Raw genomic sequence first — 20,564 nt, 5'->3', positions numbered from 1 at the left:
ACGCAGCATAAGAGCTGGCAAGAGATTACACTTACAGTGCAGCAGACAGGAGGCTAAACTGAAAATCTTAGTTGCACTTCAGCGAGTTACTAGTGAGAAGGGAGTATGACCAATGCTATAGAAACGCTGAAGCTACAGAAGAGCCTTTCCCTCATTAATCACCGCTGAATTACACACCTTACTGTGTTCTTAAGCATACTGTCACATATCCTTAAAAGGCCAGGCAGAGCAGTAAGGGCGAGAACGCACCCTGCACCAACACTTTGGGCAACTTGCCCAAACCCAGTCCTTTGTTTATTGAGGGAGACAGCAGGCTCCCTGGAGCCAGGGCTTCCTCTCTCCACACCGGGGTTTTGGGGAACTTATTTTCAGACACATGAACAGCACTGAGCCGGGTGCTCCCCACCTCTCTTCCCCTTCCTATGCATCAGTAGCAAGGGCTAAAGGAAATAGCTCCCCGACACAAACAAAAGGCAGCCAGGCGGAGTTGTTAAGTAGGCTCTTCGCTGGTCCGAAGTGGGAATGGTCCGTTCGAGGACCACCGATGAGGGAGGCGAGATGAAACCCTTAGAATGGAATGGAGCAAATTCCTCACAAACGTAAAGGAGTGCAAACAGTGGAGAAATGTAACATTTTCATCAAAATAGCCAGAAGATCAGCAACAAACCCGTGTTGCATTTCAATGCCTTATATGGGAAATGCATATTGTAAAATCCCATTATTAGCTTATTTCCTGTTCAACTGTTCCAGAATTTATTCAGGCTCAGTTCTAGGAAATGTTTCACTCCTAAGTTCAAATTGGTCATGTCTTTCCTCTTAAGCAGCCAGAACGTTTTTGCTCCCATGGCTGAGACGGAGTACCAGGGCTCTGGGTCAGTACCACTCGCAGAAGTGGGAGATCTGAACCCAAGCACCTCCTGCTGCTCCTGAGTACCGGCAAGGGATGCTTAGACCTATACTAAGATGATACTTTTTGCCCCTGTTTTTTCATCAGGCCCACCCTGTGCTATTTCCACTCACATTTAGGAAATGCTTCCATCACTGGTAAAAAGCCTGCTCAGAGGTGCTGCAGAGACCATGTTCGCACCCCATTCTGAGCACCGATGCAAAGACCTATAATAAATTATTCTGACAAGTATGTGGACTGTATTCTTACATCCACTAAACTCATTTTTAATGAGCTTACATGGGTTAAGCATTTCTCCAGTTCAGGGATTTCTCCAGTTCAGGGACTTCTTTGTTGGCAGAAAACAAGCATCAGTCTGGTGTAGGCTGTGGAGCTGGTTCCTGTGCCTACTCTCAGCCTAAAGAAATGGGAGCATAGTGCTGGGGAAAAGTACCATGATGTTAGGTGCTGAACAGGAACAGTCACTGAGGGGACCTTGTGTCAATGAGGCAAGTCAACCTGTTCTTCAGTAGCTCTGGGACCTGGAAACTTGGTATCAACAGAGCCTCATCTGCCTCCCCATGATTTCCCCTCCACTGGGCCTGGTCACCTCACTGTGCTGTACAAAGAGTTCTGCAACATTTACTGGAGGAGAAGGCACTTCACCAAATGGCAGAGAATAAAGTCTTCAGTGTGAAACATCCAAAAATAGATATGACACTGTGAATATCAATAACCAAACCAAAATGTGACTGCTCGAACAAACTTGGAAACATTTTTTTTGGAATAGAAATGCAGAGGAAATAACTACCCACAATTTCAGCCTTTCATCTTTGTTTTAAGGCTGTATTTTATTTATAACTTAACAATTGACTGTACAAACAGTGCCCAATAAATTATGTATAGCACTGTGTCCTTCTCCTAAATGTTCCACATCTCATTTCTACAACACTTCATAGTTTTCTCAAAAAACTCGTTGACCGAAACTTTCAGTGGAAGGTGTAATGAACCCAAAGTCTGTTGGCAGTTGTTTTACGTGAATATTCTGCTGCCTCCTTCCATCACAAATACAATGATTTTCAACAAGGTCTTCATTTTATTAGATGAAGGCTTGGATTTTTAAAGAGACCTTTGAAGGATACATCATCAAACATTAGCCTAAAATACATACAAACACATATAAACACACAGACACACATGTTATCTGTAATTGTGGTGGTGTTGATTTATATCTCCAAAGTGAAACAAGGACATATCTTTGATAAACAAATGTAAGTGACCAGTAATATCATGACTGTCACTGGAAATACAAAGTCATGTTTCTTTCTACTTGGGAACTATTGTTCTTAATTTATATGGATAGGCCAAGATCTCTCACAGTGATTAAAGAGCCGGAGTGTTTCTGCTTTTGGATGCTCAGTTTGAGATTCATTAAACAGACTCAGATCTCAGATGATATGGATCAAGAGGCAGCCTCAAAGTTTCTCAACCTACAAGTTTGGCAGCCAAAAGCCGGGACATTTAGAATACCACCAAAGAAAACCACCCTTCTGGAAATTATCATTATCTAATGTACCGAATGCTTCAGGTCCCTGTATGAAATCTGGCTTTTCATTTAATTCAGACTAAGTGTAAAATCTGTTTTGAGAATTTTCTTATTGCCTTTATTCACAGTTGCTGAAATAAACACAAAAATGTCACAAGGATCAACATGCCAAAATACTTTGAAAATTTGAAAGATTTGTTCCTGACCCAAGCCAAAATATGAAACTACAATAAGCAGACATATTTTCCACCTCCCCAGTAAATGTCCTATGTTCCACATTCAGTTTCAGCCTCGTCCTGAGTCTGTACTATGTAGAGAAAACAAATCAAGCTTTAAATACCGAATGAGTTAAGAAGTGGCACTCATAGAAGGCATAAATAATATAGCAAGGTCAAAATATGGCCTGTTGTTTTCTTCTTGCCTCATGCACCTGTTTATGTTTTTAAGCCATTCAAAATAATTTGCTGATTATTATGGCTAAAAAAGAAGCCCTTAAAAATACAGTGCTGCAACCATCTCACCATCAAGCAAAGATTGTAGCCATGTTCTCCTACAGCTCTGCAAAATTAGGTAATTGCATTTCTTGGTTTTGAAAGTATTGTTAAATACTGTTAAATAATTTGAGACAGACACATGCATGCATGTCCCTACATTACAGCATAAACAGAAAGCCAGAAAATCACTAGTTAAGTCTTCGCCCAATGTTGAACTACCGTGATTTCATTTTCTCTGTCTGAGCTGCACCACTAAGAACACAGCAGCCTCTGTCTTCTGCCTCTGCACCAGCTATTTAGCTGTTGACATCAACTGTGCTAGCAATTCTGTGTGCTGAACTGATATGGAAAGGGCTTGATTTTTTGCCAGGGTTTTTATTATTGTGCCGTAAACGAGAATTGCTCACAGGGATTTCCTTATTTTGTTCAAATGGAAATGTTATCATTTGCCATGTTTCCAGATGACTTGTGCAGGTGATGGAAGAAGAAAACAGGGCAACCACTTCTGGTATTTCAGCAGCTGTTCCATGAGACTGCAGCCACAAGTGATGCACTGCACCCAGCACCTCCTGGGCTCGGCATCTGTCCTTGGAGGGCTGTCTCTGACCCTCTTCAGAGCCAAATTTTTTAATAGTTTTTGATAGGCTCTGTATTTTTTTTCACAACTTCCCTACCTGCTTCCAGAGGATCAGTGTCTGCTTAATTGTGGCACCTGGAGCCAAACATTTGTTCCAACCAGAAGGTATCAAGGACAACTTTTGGAACTATAGTTGCAAGTGGGTTTGTATGTACAAGAATACCCACATTTGGATCCAAAGGGAGGCACTAGCAGGACATTACTAATGTTTTCCAGGGGGATTTCTGCACATTTAATTATTTTTAACTTTTTGATAGTATCCTTCAAAAACAAATTATAAGAGAAGCATGTGAGCAGCACAGAACATACAGAACAGTTAACTAGTCCAACAAAGTCAGAACAAGAAATGTGTTTAGACATGAAATCTCTATCTATTCAATCAAAAAATACCACCTGTCTTCTTAGGGAATATCAAAATGCAAAAGACATTTTCAGAAAGGTCAAAGATATCAAAGACTTGCAGCAAGTTTTAGCACATGAAGCATCTTCCATGGGTGTACAGGAGAACTGGAAATGGCTGTGGTCAGAGTTGAAATCATAGGGTCTGACCCTCCGCTGTCTGTCATTTGTATGACTTCTTGACACCTGCACAGGCTGAGCCAACTCCCTTTTCATGCAAAAAAGGAAAACGCCACACAAATCAATGAGGCAGCAAAGGTTTATACCAGTAAACAATCTATCACACTGATTGCAAAATAAGTATGATGAAACACTTTGCTGATTTAATTCAGTAGCATTTTATACACCCTGTTTGCCAAGACATAAATGACTGCACTAAGAAGAAGCTAGTAGAGAGGGCAGGCCCAGGAGCTTCTCTTTCTCACGAGAAAAACTGAATGATAAAAATAAATCATCTCATCTGCTTTTACACTGAGGCTGCCTGGAGTCAGCACAGTATATGAGATAGGCAAAATAATAATGTGCAGTGTAGGTAATATAGTACTGGCAATGGGCAACTGAGACCAAGCTTGTTAAAACAAAGCGAGAGAACAAGGATTCCAAGCACTTTCAGAACCAGACCATGGCAATGGCCAAAATAGGGAAACTATGTAAGACAATTTATCAGTTTCACAATCAGATTTCTTTCCAGCCCTTGCTGTGCTGAATGCATTACAGGAAAGGAAAAATGGAATAGACAAAATGTATATGTGTTAGACAAAAATGGAAAATCCTCGTTATACCTGCAGGTTATAATTTGTCAGAGTTCAATCAGAACAATTTCATCCTGCAGACAAACTCTGAAAGCCTTCAATATGTGTGCTACACAGCATTTTTTCTTGTTTTGCTATCTCTCTAACAAAACAAAGAAAGCCCTGTATTGTTGAGGATAGGTTTAAAAGATATGTAGTTACTCTGGCATAATTCAACAAAGACATGCAACTTTTCCTTTGATTAAGACTGCTCTAGCATGAGAATTTCAGTGTTTTAAACCTTTCTGACTCATGTATTCTTAAAGTTTAGTAAACATGGTTGATAACAACTCTGCCTTTTTTAGCTGTAACTCTTGTATCTGGGTACTATTTTAAGATTTCTGAAGTTTTGGAGGTTGTTCTCTTCTCCTGCTTGTCTAAGATATTCTTATGATTCATTTCCTGAAAAGATAACAACTTTCTAGCAATTGTTCTAACAACAAGCTTCTCCTGCCCTGTAAGGACGAAGAGCACAGAACTTAAAACCAACAACTGGGTTCAATTAACATCTATGCAATGAAGGAATAATTGCAGTACTTCACCACCAAACAAATGGGAGGCTCTGTGTTATGTGGTGCACACCATGTAAGTATAAACCTTTGATCCACAGCTTGATCCTAGAAACACTGCATGTCATTGCTGATGTACAACACTGAAACCACTAAGAAACAATTACTATTATCAAATGACTACTGAGAATAAAAACAATACTTTGCACAGGTAAAAGAAAAGATTCCTTTATAGAGGTATTTAAAGTTAATGGTCTGGAGCCCACAGTTGCTATAATCAAATATGTGGTGTCACAGGCATGTACCTAGGGTAGAGAGTCATACCTGAATCCTTAATAAAAACATTATGCAGCTACTTCCGTTAACTTCTTTTCCTGTTAGGAGAGCAACAAATTAATTATAGCAACAAACAAGGCTACTAACAATTGAGAACATTAAATTACTTCATTATAATGGTCAATGTTTAATTATTATTACAATTAAGTGATACAATGATTTTACTATAATGACCACATGAGTCTTTGAAATTAGACATGAGAAGACATTCTAAATTAAAGTCCATGTCTAATTCCATAACATTTATTAAGTCACAAATCCACATAACTTAGAGGCATGTGAAACAGAAAAAAAATGTAACTGCCGTCTTATGTTTCTGTGAAGTATTTCCATTTTTACTGTTCTATGAAGTCCTTTTATAGGTTCATTAATTATTACAGTGAACGACCTGAATGAAGCTTTATAAGCATAGCATCAATTTATTTTACAGACTCTATATATATCTGCAGGTCAATGGTTCAGATCATCTTCAACACATTAAAAATAGCTTTCAAAGAGACAGGGTTTCTGCAGGGATCTTCATCTGGAAAACCATCTGCCATGGCCGACTGCAGTACGAGGTGATCCTCTAAAAAGGGGCCAAGCCTTGCGGCTGGAGGATAACGAGGTCCACCCCACCCCATAGCTTATGCCAAGGCCTCTTTTCTTCCTGTCCACTCCTCAGAAGCATCTGTTTGTGGAAATCATGCAGCTAAGCCCTTTGTTGTACCACACTCATCCAGAAGTCAGGGCTCAGTGGACATATAACTCAGATTTGCCTCTTGCTATCATCCCTAGCTTACCTTTTAGGAGGTTGATGGAAGACCCATGTTTCCTTCAACAAGTCCCAGTGGAAGACACCCTGTGGCAAGGCACATGGGGGATGCAGGGAGGTGGGGGAGGACACTACCAAACGTGTATGTGAGGCCACACGGATCACGTCAGACCTAATGCCAGGCTGCAGCTACAAGGCAACCCTTGGAGCAGGTCCAGCTGAACACAGCTCTCCAGAGCTCACAGCAGACCACTTACACATATTTTACAGCTTCTAGTTCAAGGACAACTGCAGACCAAGCTGCTTTACCAAGACGGTACCCAGAAGGGTGAAGGAATCGATTCTTTCCCCCTGTTCAGCACTTGTAAGGCAGCATGGAGTACTGCATCCAGTTTGGGGCTCTCCCATATGCATGTATGAAAGACTCTGACAAACTGGAGTGAGTCCACAATGGCCTCCAAAATGGTCCAGGGCTGAAGCATGCAGATGAAGAGAGGGTGCTAGACCTGCACTTATGAAAATTTCAGGGCAGACCTTACTGCTCTCTACAGCTGATTAATGGGATGGTGTACAAAAGACAGAACCAGACCCGTCTTAGAGGACCACAGCAGAAGGCACCAAGCACAAACGGGAACAGAGGAAATTCCCATCAGATAAGCAGAAACATCTTGCTCTAAGGATGGTCAAGTACTGCAAGAGGGGCCCAGAAGAGGGAAGGCTTTCAAACCTTGCCCTGCAAGGCCCTCGGTTGGAGCAGCCAACCCCAAGAGGACCTGGCTGGAGCAGCAGGTGGGATGAGGAACCCCTGGAAGCCCCCTCCAGCCCTGTCTTGGCGACGAGCTTCCCGCAGCAGGAGAGGCAAGGCGGTACGGCACGGAGCCGCAGGCACCACGGAGGCAGGGGAGCTCGAGTCAGGAGGCCAGCTGGAGGAAATCCCATGCATAATGCACGGAAAATATGCTGTGTGTGTACAGATGTAGGAGTATCTGTGCACTTCTGCATAAATAATTGCGAGGAGACTATATCCCAACTTCGCATCGCTAGTATCGCTGCTCGGCAACAAATTCTGTGCGTATCAGGAGATCCTGATTACAAATTAGGTAAAAACATGTTTTCCTGCAGAAAATAATCAGTTTGCTGAAACTGAATATTCCTGCAGAAAATGGCTGATGCCATTTCCCATTTAAAATATATATTTTTTTAAGTTTTGTAACTGTCTACATGTTCTACTGTGGTATCTTCAGAGAATCTACTTTTCACAATGGTATTATTTCAAAATTAGTTTTCTTAATAAAAGGTTAATATCAAAATAAGACATTGTAAAATGATATTTCTACTGATCTTAGTCATATTTGTCAGTTTGTTTTCTGTTTGTAAGCATTCTCAAGATTTTGATCTTGGAAGTAAGACTCAAAATGGGGGGTAAAATTAGATGCCAAGAGAAAAACAAGCAAGTAAAAAAAAATGAGAAACTTGGTCCAATAAAATACAGTTTCTACTTGGTTATGATGTACAAATATATATATCTACATATATAAATACACAGACAGAGACACACACATTAGACTGCACAGGCTTCTTTCTGTTTTATTAGGTAAAGGATAAGTGATTGAAAACTCTTTCCTTAGCCAGCAGGTACAGGACTCTAATTTAAAGATAGAGACATTTATGGAGGTTATACAAAGCATTGCTGCAAGCATAATATATTGAAGCTTTTACTCTGAGAAAGCTCCAAATATATTATTATTAGAAGCACAGAAGGGCACTGTAACTAAGTCAAAGCTGTTATTTGCATGAACTGGCATTCCAGAAATGACCTGGGGAAATGCTTATCACGATGAAAAATCATGTACTTGAGACAAAGTGGGCCAAATTCATCTCTAGTGTAATTGAAATGAGGTCAGTATATTTGAGCTAACTGAGGAGAATGGTCCTATAAGTCACAGATGAGTATATACAATTTACATGTAACCACCATACAGTTAATTAATTAATTGTGTCTTTCTCAAACATGCTAGAAAAGAAATGGTGGATAACACAATGAAAAAAATAAATAAATATATTAACTTAATTCCTTCTGGTGGGACAGAAAGAAAACACCACAATAATAATAATCATCCCCAAAGCAAATCTCTGCTGTTACTGATAGGAAGCAAATTCCACCAGTGATAAAGGGTGACCAACACAAAGTTCCCATATTTGAACAATTTATTTCTTCTAGTACTTTTAAATCCCTTCACTCTTTAATTTCAAGCTCCCTCTTCTGGACTATCCCAATTAAACCAGAGTTACTACGCACTACTCATCATCCTTACTTTAGTACTCAGATAATATAGCTAAAGAAGTCCCTTGTAAATGGCACTGATAAAGATCACTAATCTAAATGGTTATTACAGCTGAAGTTCTTTGAAAATATATTAGCAAATGCTCAGATTTAAAGAGCTCCCAAGCCTTTGCAGTGATAGATACAAAATGCACTACTATCTTATCTCTTGGAGTAGATGCTCAACTTAGGGACACAGGAGCATAAGACATAGTGAATTATGGTAAATTACATTTCACATTTGCATAAGTAAATAGGAAAGAAAACATACTATGTACATTACCTTTTGTTGACATTATTTATTGAAAAATACCTCCCCCAAAACAGTAATAGTGCTTTCTGTTCTACCTTTGAAAATGAGATGGAGAGGACAGTCTTTCATGAGAGAGAAATATTATATATTTAGCTTTTCTTGCATTTCTTTGGCTAGCAAACTGTTGACAGGGAAAGATTTATTCTACCAATTAATCAATTATTAATCAATTTTCCTACTCAGAGTATGCCTGTAAACAGCTAATTGTGCTTGTAGGAACTTGGTCTTGAACCCAATATTCACCTATTTTAATTTACTTATTTTTGTACTCTGTGCAAGATTCACTCTTAAGAGTTTTTTATAAATATGGGAAAATTAAATTGTATTTGATTATTGTGATTGTTCCTTCAACTCACATACATACTGCTCCTACACACTACTTTTATGACTACAGCTCCTGCACCTAGGAGAAAGATTTGAGTCTCACAAGACAGCACCTCTACCTGGCAACTATATCACCACAGAAATAGATAAAAAATAAGAAGTATAAGATATTAGGCTAAAAGCTTTTCCTTTCTGTGCCTGGTGGCCCTCGTCATTTGTGATACTGCAAGAATTAGTGATTAGATGCTAAATATAAATGCAGTTAGAGCAGGTTTTTATCAGCTTCATGTAAAACAGTTTTGCCTATCAGGGAACTCCTTGGATAATTCATGTAAGATGTGTATCAATACGTCCTGCCACTGAAAAAGCTGGGAAGTGATTAGTGACTGAAGCCAAGCCTCTGCAGAGTTTTAGTTACCAAGTCACTCAGCAGCATGCCTCCTGCAAGTCAGAAAAACGCATGCTGCAACTAATCAAGCAGTGTTTGACATGCGTCTCCTTTGGCTGACAAGCACATAACATACGGCCGCAACCATCTCCCACATCTTGCTTAATTAATTTCCATCCTTGTTGTGCTCTCCCACACCTGGGGAAATCAAACAGCTGCATATAATAAAAACATTTTAACCTGTGTTAGTGGATAGGATTCAATTTAGTTTATAATTGGATCAGTAAATGAAATCATTATAAAAAAGCTGATAAAGGTTATCTAGAATGAGTCAGAATTATTTTTTAAAATTGCATAGATGTAGTGTTAAACAGCTAATGAATAAAATTCACAGCTGACACAAAACCACATGTCCACAAGCACTTGATTTTATATTTGCATATCTATTATAGCTTACAGACATGTGCAAACTCAAACACCCACACATTTTCCTTATGTTTTCCCTAAGTTTATCATTACTCCCCTTCATCTCTGATTCACAGCATTTCTGAGATAGAATCTTTACAATAAAACGAACCTGAGATAAAATTTCCTTAGACAATAAATACTTCTTTTTAAGAGGTTTATAGTGAACTATGTCAATTAAAGCAGCTTCATTTTTTGCAGCTTCATTTGTTACAGCTTCAGTAATTCAGAGAATGAGAAAATAGAGATCGATTAGATCAGATGATACATATATTTTTTCTTAAGTGATCTGTATTTACAGGGATCTGAAGAAAATGAAGCTTTTTAGGCATGAAGAGCTGTTTAAATCTACAGAACGTACAAATGCAGACCTAAGGGCACACTTTCTTCATACACATAGAGATAAATTCAGACCGAGTTGCATTACTTTGTTCCTTCTTTCTCAGTAATTTTCTTTCAGAATCTTCACTAACCACTAAAATGTACATCAAAGCAATCTTTAAGACACGCAGCAATATTACTGGCAGGAACACCTGCTACTTCTAACCTCACCGCACTAATTTACTATCAGCTTGCTGTTTTAAAAAACTGCCTTGCAAACACATCACTACTCTGTTTCTCCTGCGTTCTGCTGCAAATATTGAAAAAATCAGGAGCGGCCAGTATTAAATTCAGTGATTTAACGTGCACAGGTCTACTTTATCTTTCCACAGGGATTGCGAGGCCGTGAATCTCAGCTATGTTGAGCTTTCATTACATTGCCAGGATGAGAGAGGGGAAAAAGCACTATTGTATATGCCTTCCTGCGTATCTGCGGCACATTTTTGAGATGCCTGTTTGAAAGGGAACACGAAGAATTCGTCAGGCAGGCTGGTAGATCAGTATTAACGCAGACATTTTTGGTCACTCTCAGTCGACCGCCAAACGGCGTGGAGTGTTTGCACCTTTTCACTCAGCTCTGCTGGCTCAGTGTTTGCCTTCATGCTGGTATCATTTCTGCAGCAGTTTCTCAGCAGGAAGAATCGTATTTTATGGCATTAAATAAACCAGGACAAACTCAGCCCAAACCAAATTGCAAAAACTTGCGAAGGTACATTATCACCCAACTCATGTTGTTTCCTCAAAACTAAATAGCCCTCCCTGCTCACGGATTTCTGTTTAATTTGGCCTCTGGCATGACAGAAAGGAATTTTTTGCCCATTTACACAACTCTATGAATCAAATGCTGACAACAGTAAGCTGCTCCTCAGTCTGACTTAGAGGCATGCACTGCAGAAAAACAGCCAAGTGCCGTGCTTGCTCTATCAGGCCTCACACATAAACCAGAGATGATATGGCCTGTAGCATACAAATCCCTCTGAATGTTAACTTTAGGGAGAAAAAATGCTTCACGGTTCCATCTCTTGAAGACTTGATATATGGCTGATCCAAATTATCTCAACACAAACACATCTTTGACATTTATTTCTGAACATGAAGCAATGATGGAAAAAAAATCACCATGTATAATTCCTGCAAAAAGAACCCCGAGTCCTAGCTGGATAGGCTGCTACAAACTGCTCCGGCACAGGCATCTTAAAATACTCATCCTGTAAACTGAGAACTGATTTAGATTAAGTTTAAAAAATAATAAAGAAAAAAAATAGTCAAAAGATTTTGCTGTTTAAATAGGCTTTTTAATATAGGGCATGCTGGCTCTATTCGTGTTGATATCGAATTCCAAAATACAATACAGAAATTAAGCAGAAATGTCTATACTAAAGCCCACTTAAAATAAATCCAATTAAGGGGAATAAATAGGACGAGAGAACAACTAATTCCTTGTATTTGGTTCTCTTCAAGGAATATTCATATAAATCCACGGTCTGACATTTATGCTGTTTCATGTGACAGGGATCAGAATTCTCCATAGCCCAACGCTTCTAAAGCATTTACCCCTACAGCCTGATCGTGCACCTTTGTAACGAATAATAGAAATCTCTCCACATTCACAGTAAATTTTCTATAGACTCGCAAAAGGTCTAACCCCGCAAGCTTTTAGCCGTGCGAACAGTCACCACTCATACTTGAAATAAAAGGAATAATTTAATGAAAGGGTTTGTAGAATCAGGGATTTAAAGAGAGAACATTCTGGGACAAAGAACATCTCTCTTATCTGCACTTGTGAAGTGTCTTGTAATTGCAAGTATTATATATATGCTTTGTAATGCAGTAATAATAACAAGGAGAATTTTGAGCACAGTGCCTGAATTAAGTAACTGTCCTGGATCCTGTAAAAATCTTGCCATCGGGCTGCTTTGTGGTAAGGAGAGGGCTGCGTGACCTGGGGACCCAGCTCATGGGTTCCCCTTTTGTGCTCCTGGGCACAGAGGAAGGGGAGGGAGGTCGCTTCGAACCCACTTTGCTTCTTACTTTTTAGGGGGAAGTAGTCACGAGCTAGGAAGGGACTCAACCCATGGCTGGTAATATTTAGATGCAATGGTCATGCCCAAGTATAGACCACGTCCAAGTCAGAGGCAGAAAAGGGCAATGTTTGTGTGTGTTTATGGATGACCATATACAAGGCAAAACTCCAGCCCTCGGGACACTTCAGTCTGGGTCTAGACCGAGATGCTATCAACCCAAATCAAGTGCAATTTAAAAAGATAACTATAACAAGAACACTGCAGACAAACTTCTTGTTGGTGAGGGTCAAAAGAAAGGGGAGGAGGAAGGCAGCGAAAAGTGTTTCTTAAATAGAGGAGATAAAGATAGTAGGAGATAAAAAGGTCAGACTAGGTGGTCTAAAGGTCCCTGCTAACCCTAAACTCAGTGAAAGATACAGAAAAGCAAACACTTGATCTCAGAAAGATTTGCTCATACAAAGAAAGTCTTGAAAAAAAGAGCAATGCATGTCTTTCAGAAAAGAACCAGCTATGGAAGTAATGCTTATACCCTGCTGGTAGATAAATGCATGATGAACTGCACAAACAGATCCTGCTACTATGGGCCACTTCCCTCTAGATTTTAAACAGCATCATACACTCACGTTCCTCTTCAAAAAGGTACACTTTCTGCCACATCACACTTGACGGTAATTTCAGAGGTTATAAAAAAAATTCTTAAATGAATAAACAGATCTGAAAAATAAACTACTGATGTGCCATAGGATTTGTAACATTAAGTTGACTTTAAAAAATAGACTAATACATGCAAAGGTCACTAAAATATTTATATTAATGATGGAGCTGAACACTAAGCAGATATTGACTTCTGTTAAGGTGAACCTCAAGATTTATTGGCCTAAGAGGTAAACATTGACTGAGATAAATCCAAGGTCAATATTTACTACCAAGGACAATAAATCTTGATGGCCTATGAAACATAAAATAAATAAATATATATATATATATGTATACACTTATAGACACAAGTATATCTAGAGATATTTATACAAATTATTTGAAAAAATGATCAACATATTTTTTTAAATGTATTTTCATATATATGGTAGAAAGAATCAATGACCAATTCTGAATGAGTGGTAGATTCAGCTATTTGCATATGTCAACACCAATGATATCTAGGGGTAACATTACTGCTTCTCCAAGTGACTTTCTTTGCCCAGTGAGCTGGGTGAAATGTTACCAAGGCACAAAGGGAAGTCAGGACCCCTAAGTCTGTTAGTGCAAATTGGCTGCCTTATTGCCATCAACAGAGTTATATACAGCAAACTTGGCTGAACAACTGTTGAGCTCTAGACTTATCAGCAAGGAAGATTTTAGGTACTGATTATGAGGGCGCACTTCTAAATTCAGTGTGACTTCATCTAAGGTCAAGTTGCTTCCTACGCCAGCCGAGCACAGGAAGGCAACACGTGGATATTCTGCAAGTGTTTTAACAAGAGGCACTTCTACTGTAGTTGTGGTCAATTCTGTATGTGCTCAGAACAAAGACTTATCAATCAAACTGAACAAAATAAATAAATAAAAGCATTGGATGACTTTCAGAGTTATAGGCTTTTTCCTTGAACTAGAAAAGCAAATAAATTTAACAGGAGTGCTGACAAAAGTAGACCTTCTTCCTCCAAACAGTATACAAGATCTAAGCCAAAAGGAAACAGATGACTTTGTGTGTTTGTAGGAAGTGATTAGAGAAGATAGAACTTAATTTATTAAGATGGGAGATGGTGATTCTTTTGTTGACTTTTCAGGTCAAGTGTTAAAACCTTCTGCAAATAAGGCAGTAGATACACTACAACTAAGCCTTAATGGTTCAGGAGACAGGGCCTTTTTGATACTATAGTTTTTTCTTGTTCTTTGAACAATTGTTTTGGAAAGCGAAGTGAGAGAAATTTGCAATCCTTACCTATGCCTCTTGATGGCCTCTCCCTTTGTAAAGTGCACCGGTTTGAGCAGATTGAGGCTGCTTTACAACAACACAGACTTACCGTCCCAGGGCCTGACATGGTCTAACGTGAAAAGGGACAGCTTCCACGTCACTTCTGAATTTTTACCTATGCACCCCATGGGTAACAGAAGAGGGTTAAAAAAAAAAGAAAAAAAAAAAAAGGGAGGGGGGGGGGAGAGAGAGAAAAAAACAGAACAAAGTGCTTAAAAAATTTCATTCATCTACTAGCCTGACAAGTCTAAGGGAAGAATGCAGCACTGCATATACATTGCTGCCCACTGAATTTGCAGGAAGGAAGAACAATTAGAACTGCTGGGCAGGAAAAGGCCTGTTAGCACTGCTACCTTTAACTTAATCTTTAATCTCCTTCTATGCCTCCAACTTGTCACCGCAGACATTAATCACCTTACAGGTCTTATAGCTGTCTCAGGCTCATTTATATTATTTGTTTTAATGGTCTCTTTTATGTCGTTGGCTTTCTGTGGTATATAGTTCTGCCCTCGTATCCTGTTTACTGTTTTGTTCTATCAAGTGATGTGGTTTATTTTTACGCAGGTTTCCTAAGGCTACTGTATAGCCACAGGTTTTAGTGACCATATTACAGCTGGCCTCTACAGAGAGTACTCAGAAACAAACCATGAAATACTGCTCCAAATATTTTAGGAGCCTCTGAAGTCTCATTAACATGAACACTTCATATTTCACTAATTTTTATTAATGTTCTCTGTAATTCAGCGAATGGCAGAATGGTTGCACTCTTTAACAGGATTTATTTCTTAACTTGGAAAGAACAGTGATTCTCAACTATATAAAAATTGGAACATGGAAGAAGATAATAAACTGGCAAACACGAAAACAATTTTCTAGTCAGTGTTCTAGATTCAGATGAGAACTAGTGCTAGGCGTTCTCTTGACAGACAGAATCATTGCATAAAACTTATAGCCAAGATTCTCAAAATTAGAAGTTAAACACATATGGGTTTTCAAAAGGACTGTTAATTTTGAGACAGTCCTGTTCAGAAGTATATAATGCCAAACCAGAGTTAATTAATAAGCACAACTTTAAAATACTATTAAAAGGACTGCTCCCTTCAAGGAATGGAAGCTGTGTCAGCTGTGTCCGGAACATGTCTTCCACTGGCTGCTCTAAAAATTACGCAGGTCTTGTTTCTTGCAAACTATTTACCCCATGAGGATGCTCATAAAGGGACTGTAAGTGAATAGTGATAAGAATTACAATATTCAGAATATTTAGAATAGTTAATCACATTCGCTTTGAAATAGAATCAAAAATTTTCCCTTAGAATTGAAGCTCTTTTGACTACTGTGAAGAGTCCCCTATGGATTCTCAATGCAATAAAATATATATTTTATATGGTGAACTCCATAGATAATTATTTCACAGCATAGGAAATGATGAGGAAATAACAAGGAAAGTTGGGGGTGAGATTTTAAGAGAGGTAGTGACTCAGTAGAGACTTACTACCTCTCCACTGAGTCCATTTCAAAACAAATGGAAAAGCACCAACTTCTCTCACTTTGGTTATTTTAACTAGAAATAGAAATTTCTAAAAATAATGCCTACTTCACTAGCATTTGAAGGGGGAGCTAGTCTAGTGGGTAGATTTCATGTAGTTGAAAAATAAATCCATTAGACATCCCCCCAGTCTGAAATCCTTTTCCAGAAAGGCTCAGGAAGGTATAACCTTTCCTGATTTGCAGTAAGGAATGTATTGTGATTGTCTGACCTTTTATTAACCAGCTCAGAAGAGACTGAACTAAAACACACTTTGTTCATCATCTTTGATAGCTATAGATTGATGTCACCCCAAGGTAACCTGTGCGGCTATAGATTGTCCATTAGTCTAACCTCAGTAATGCAAGGCTTAAAAACAAATTTTGAAGGGAAGAATAATGAAAGTTATAGAGGTAATTGGAAAATGAGACACACTGCAATATTTGCTTACTCCCTTTATTTGATAACTGATATTCTAGACAAAATAAATCAATCAGTGCTTCAAGGAAGCATGTTCAGTGCTATAAGGTAGACTGATGGTTAAAATGGCAAAGTTGATTAGGAAGAAAAACTATATATATATAATGTGTTTAAGACAACAATTTAAGATAGACTAGCAACAGTTGATATTGGAAGAACAAGACCAGAGGTAATTCTAGTAAGAATATTTCAAGGCCTGCTTTTAAGAAAGAAGATGCTATGTTCAGAGGTACTGCACAGAGTATCACAGAAAAAAAATGGATGCTTTTGATGACTGAAGTAATAAAGCTGGAGTGAAACGAAGTAATCTAACATGAAAGGCCACGTACGTTAAAGTTACGGCAATAATTTCTGCTTTAATCTGAATTTATTAAATCACTGGATAACTGTAAGCCACCCTTTTCACCCTTGGCTGGGAAAAAAAGCAAAACCACCCTGTATCAGCATAAACTGGGTCACTTCCAAGTGAGCAAGGGAAGTGTTAATGCCACTGTAAAAAGCACTTCTGTAAAAGATCTCCCTTCAATACTGTGCACAATTCTAGTTTACCACGTGCAAAAGAAACAAAGAAAGAAGATTCATTTGATTCAAAGAGATGTAGGAAAAGATATTCTGGGATGATAAGCATAATGGAGAGCCTATCTTTTATAAAAGAAGATAAGAAGAGTCTGAATCATTTACAGCAGTAAGATGAAGTAGAATAAAAGACGTCATTGTAGTTTATAAATACATAGAGATGAGAGGTATGGGTGAGGGTGAAGATCAGAGTTGAAAAAGAGTTATTTTAACTAATGGACAACGAGGGCATGAAGAATCAACACATATAAACATTTAGTCTGGAAACGAGACACTGTCTTGCCATGGGAACAGTAGTGTTATGAAGCAGCTTTCCAGCAACTGTAGCCCAATAAACCGGGGGAAATAAAAATACCTTCATTTAGGTTATCCAAGGGGTAATATGACTTGGTTTTCTGCACTATCAGATAATTGTACTCAATAATCCAAAAGAACGCTCTTAGATTGTCCTCCCAAGGACATGAAGAAAGATGTTTTCTATCGGGGCAATGACGAGTAAAGCAAGTGCGGGATGACTGTCAGAGAGGACACACTGATTTCTGACAGCCTACTCTGGTAACTGAGACAAAAGAGCTGGAAACCTCATCAGATTTGTTCCTCTCAACTTTAAAAGATGAGAGGCAGTGCCAAACACTCAAAACAATAACGTCTTGCCTTTATAAACAACCTTTAGTATCACTGGATATAAAACAGAGCCTTGGACATCTGCTGAGCATGCCTATTGGATTGGCATCAGTGCTCTCCCTCTGGCTCGCACGGAAGGTTACGGGGTCAGGAATGAGACAAGTTGTTCTTCAAAAACAATCTTCCATTTTGCCACTGGTAGCTTTCAGAATCCACCTCCTATATATATCTGAAGCCTGTTTCATTTAGCCTGCTTTAGAAATTTTCCTAGCGTCTTCTGGATTTCCTCTGCAAATCCAAGCCTAGCTGCATGCGCTGTGCTGAGTTACTGAGCACCAGGGATGTGTGAAGTTCAGGCTCTTGGCACAGCCCTGGGTAATACTGTATGTCCTGGTACAGACTGGGAACAGGCTGTCTAGGACTACTGTAAGAACTTCATTATTACAGAGGTAGCTTGGGACTGCTTTCTCACTGCTCCACCCAACATCCTTCTCTAGCCTTTAATTTTTCTGCTAATAAATGCTATTTTTAAACCGTGCGAGCCCTCTCCATATTTTGCACATTCTCAGCAGAGATGCAGACAGCCTCTATCCAGACAAACACGCCGTATGGACAGGGAATGACAGTAACCGAGAAAGTCAACACCAGTGGAACAGCGAGAAAAGAGAAAAGCCTCAGGCCTTGCTATCATCCCCCTATCTTCTGAATTGTCCTCCTGTTCTTTCCCTCTTGCCAGCAGACAACACTTGGCAGAGCCCAGCACCGTGCTGGATGAGATGCACAATGCACCAGCGCCACACGCCACCAAGTGCTTCTCCAGCTTCAGCCTGTGGGATGGTTAAACCAAAATACAGTTGTGGATTAACACAGTAACTGGCAAACTGGGCGACTCAGCCAGGTCGAGAGGGAACGCAGGTGCTTGGGTACTGGAATAAGCAGTGTGAGATCATTAACACCCAGCTGATGGATTAAAAGAAAAGGCAAAGGAAATCTCTGAGGTCCCCCTGTCTCTTCCTTTCACCGGTCTGAAGACAGGACAGAAATATGGGCATGTGTAGGGGAGGGTGAGCTATTTTAACCAAAACATTTCATCCATCCCTAAATATGGTCACAAGATTTTAGATACTTGGCTTAGTCTTAAACAGTAAGATTCTGAATTATCTCCAACTGTGTAGGCTGTAAAAGAAAATGCATAAACCAGCAATCCTGCAAACTCCCTAGAAACGTATTCACTGCCAGTTTTTTTCTGTAGCTGTTATATTAATCAGTGTCTTAAAAAATTAGTATGCCCTACTATTATGTCTCTTTCAAGCCTAATAAGCAATGTTTTGCAATTAACTTCAACTTGGTCTCCTTATTATCATTATCTATCATCTAGAGCTTTGAGATACACCAACAGTAAATGGCAAAGTTATGGCACCACAGATACGGGTTGCATTTTTTTTTTCAATGATCAGCAAACAGCAGTATTTCAGTGGCATCTTGGTTACTCTTAAGATTTCTAACCCAAATGGAAAATATGTGGAAAGATCAGCTGTTCTTGAAAATATTGCCAGAAAAACACATTCAAGGGATTTTGGCTGAATCGGAACTCAAATCATTTTCCAGAATATGGCCTTGAACCAACTCAAGAGATCAGCCCAGATTTCATGCTTCAGTTTTATATCTTATCAGATATTCACACACGAGTTCATCTCTAAAAGCTACATATACGCACATGTGCAAAAGTGTGAGCATACACACACCGAGTGTGACACTGGGGTGTAGTCAATGGATTTTATTGCTGTACTTGTAAATGTATATAGTCTCACAGAGACATCTCTCCTCATCTGCCATCTATAAGTGTTATATATATGGAGTGAGTGGTTCAAGGTATTATCCACATAAATTTGGAATAGTCAAATTATTTATAAAAAGGCTCAGTAATATCAGATTTTAATTGACAAATGTTGATAAAAATGGAATTTATATTGCCTCTCTAGACTCATGGGCTTATTTTTTTTCTTCTGAAATTGAACAGCTGCCAGAAGAAAATCAGAAATTATAAAGTGGAAGAGAGATGTAAGGCAGCATGTCAAGGGCTGGGAGTAGTATAGTAGAAAATGACCAGAATGAAATCCAGGTGGATTTAAGGGAGAAAGGAAGAGCAGCATTGCTGTGAACATCATGAGAATGGAGACAGGAATGGAGACAGAATCCAAGTTGACCAGAAATTATAATCAATAATAGAAATTGGGAACTAAAAATATCTTTGGAGTTAAACCCTGAATTATCAATAAAAAGAACTGCAATATGCTACCAATCATCAAATCTCCAACAGATGAATCTGCAGTAGATGGATTTTGCCAATCAACAGACATAGTAAATGTTGGTGGGTCTTATCTCATATTTCATTTGCATTTTAAAAATGCAAACTGTTATAAATTTGCTTTAATATATTGCTTTTAATTATGCTCTGATTTTTCATGTTTCCATGACTGCAAAGCTGGGTGACCCTACTACCAAGAGGCTGAATCACCAAACAAAGACTTCAAAAATATTAACACAAAAGAACATAAAAAAAAAAAAGAACAGAAACTTTCAAAAAATTACATTTAGGAAAATACACTTTTTTTAAAGCTCTACACTTGCAAATCTATGCAATGTACTGCTTTAGTATTATACTTCTGCATATTAAATCAAAAAAAATAAGAAAAAGCAGACTCCAATAACAAGAAAACATTAATTCAATCACATTAGGAATATACTGTTTTATGTGAGACTTCCAGTAACTACAATAGGCAGCCAAATTTAAACTGGCCCTAGAATTTTTAA

General features: G+C 38.8%; 1 protein-coding gene across 4 annotated transcripts in view; it reads right to left on the bottom strand.

Moving 5' to 3' along the window:
* The window catches only part of PRKAR1B (protein kinase cAMP-dependent type I regulatory subunit beta), a 99,798-nt gene that overhangs the window by 43,530 nt on the left and 35,704 nt on the right, over window positions 1-20,564 (bottom strand). The gene's annotated exons all lie outside the window — the stretch shown is intronic.

This window comes from Aythya ferina (assembly GCF_964211825.1).
Source record: "Aythya ferina genome assembly, chromosome: 15".
NCBI lineage: Eukaryota > Metazoa > Chordata > Aves > Anseriformes > Anatidae > Aythya > Aythya ferina.
This window is presented reverse-complemented; position numbering and strand designations above follow the sequence as displayed.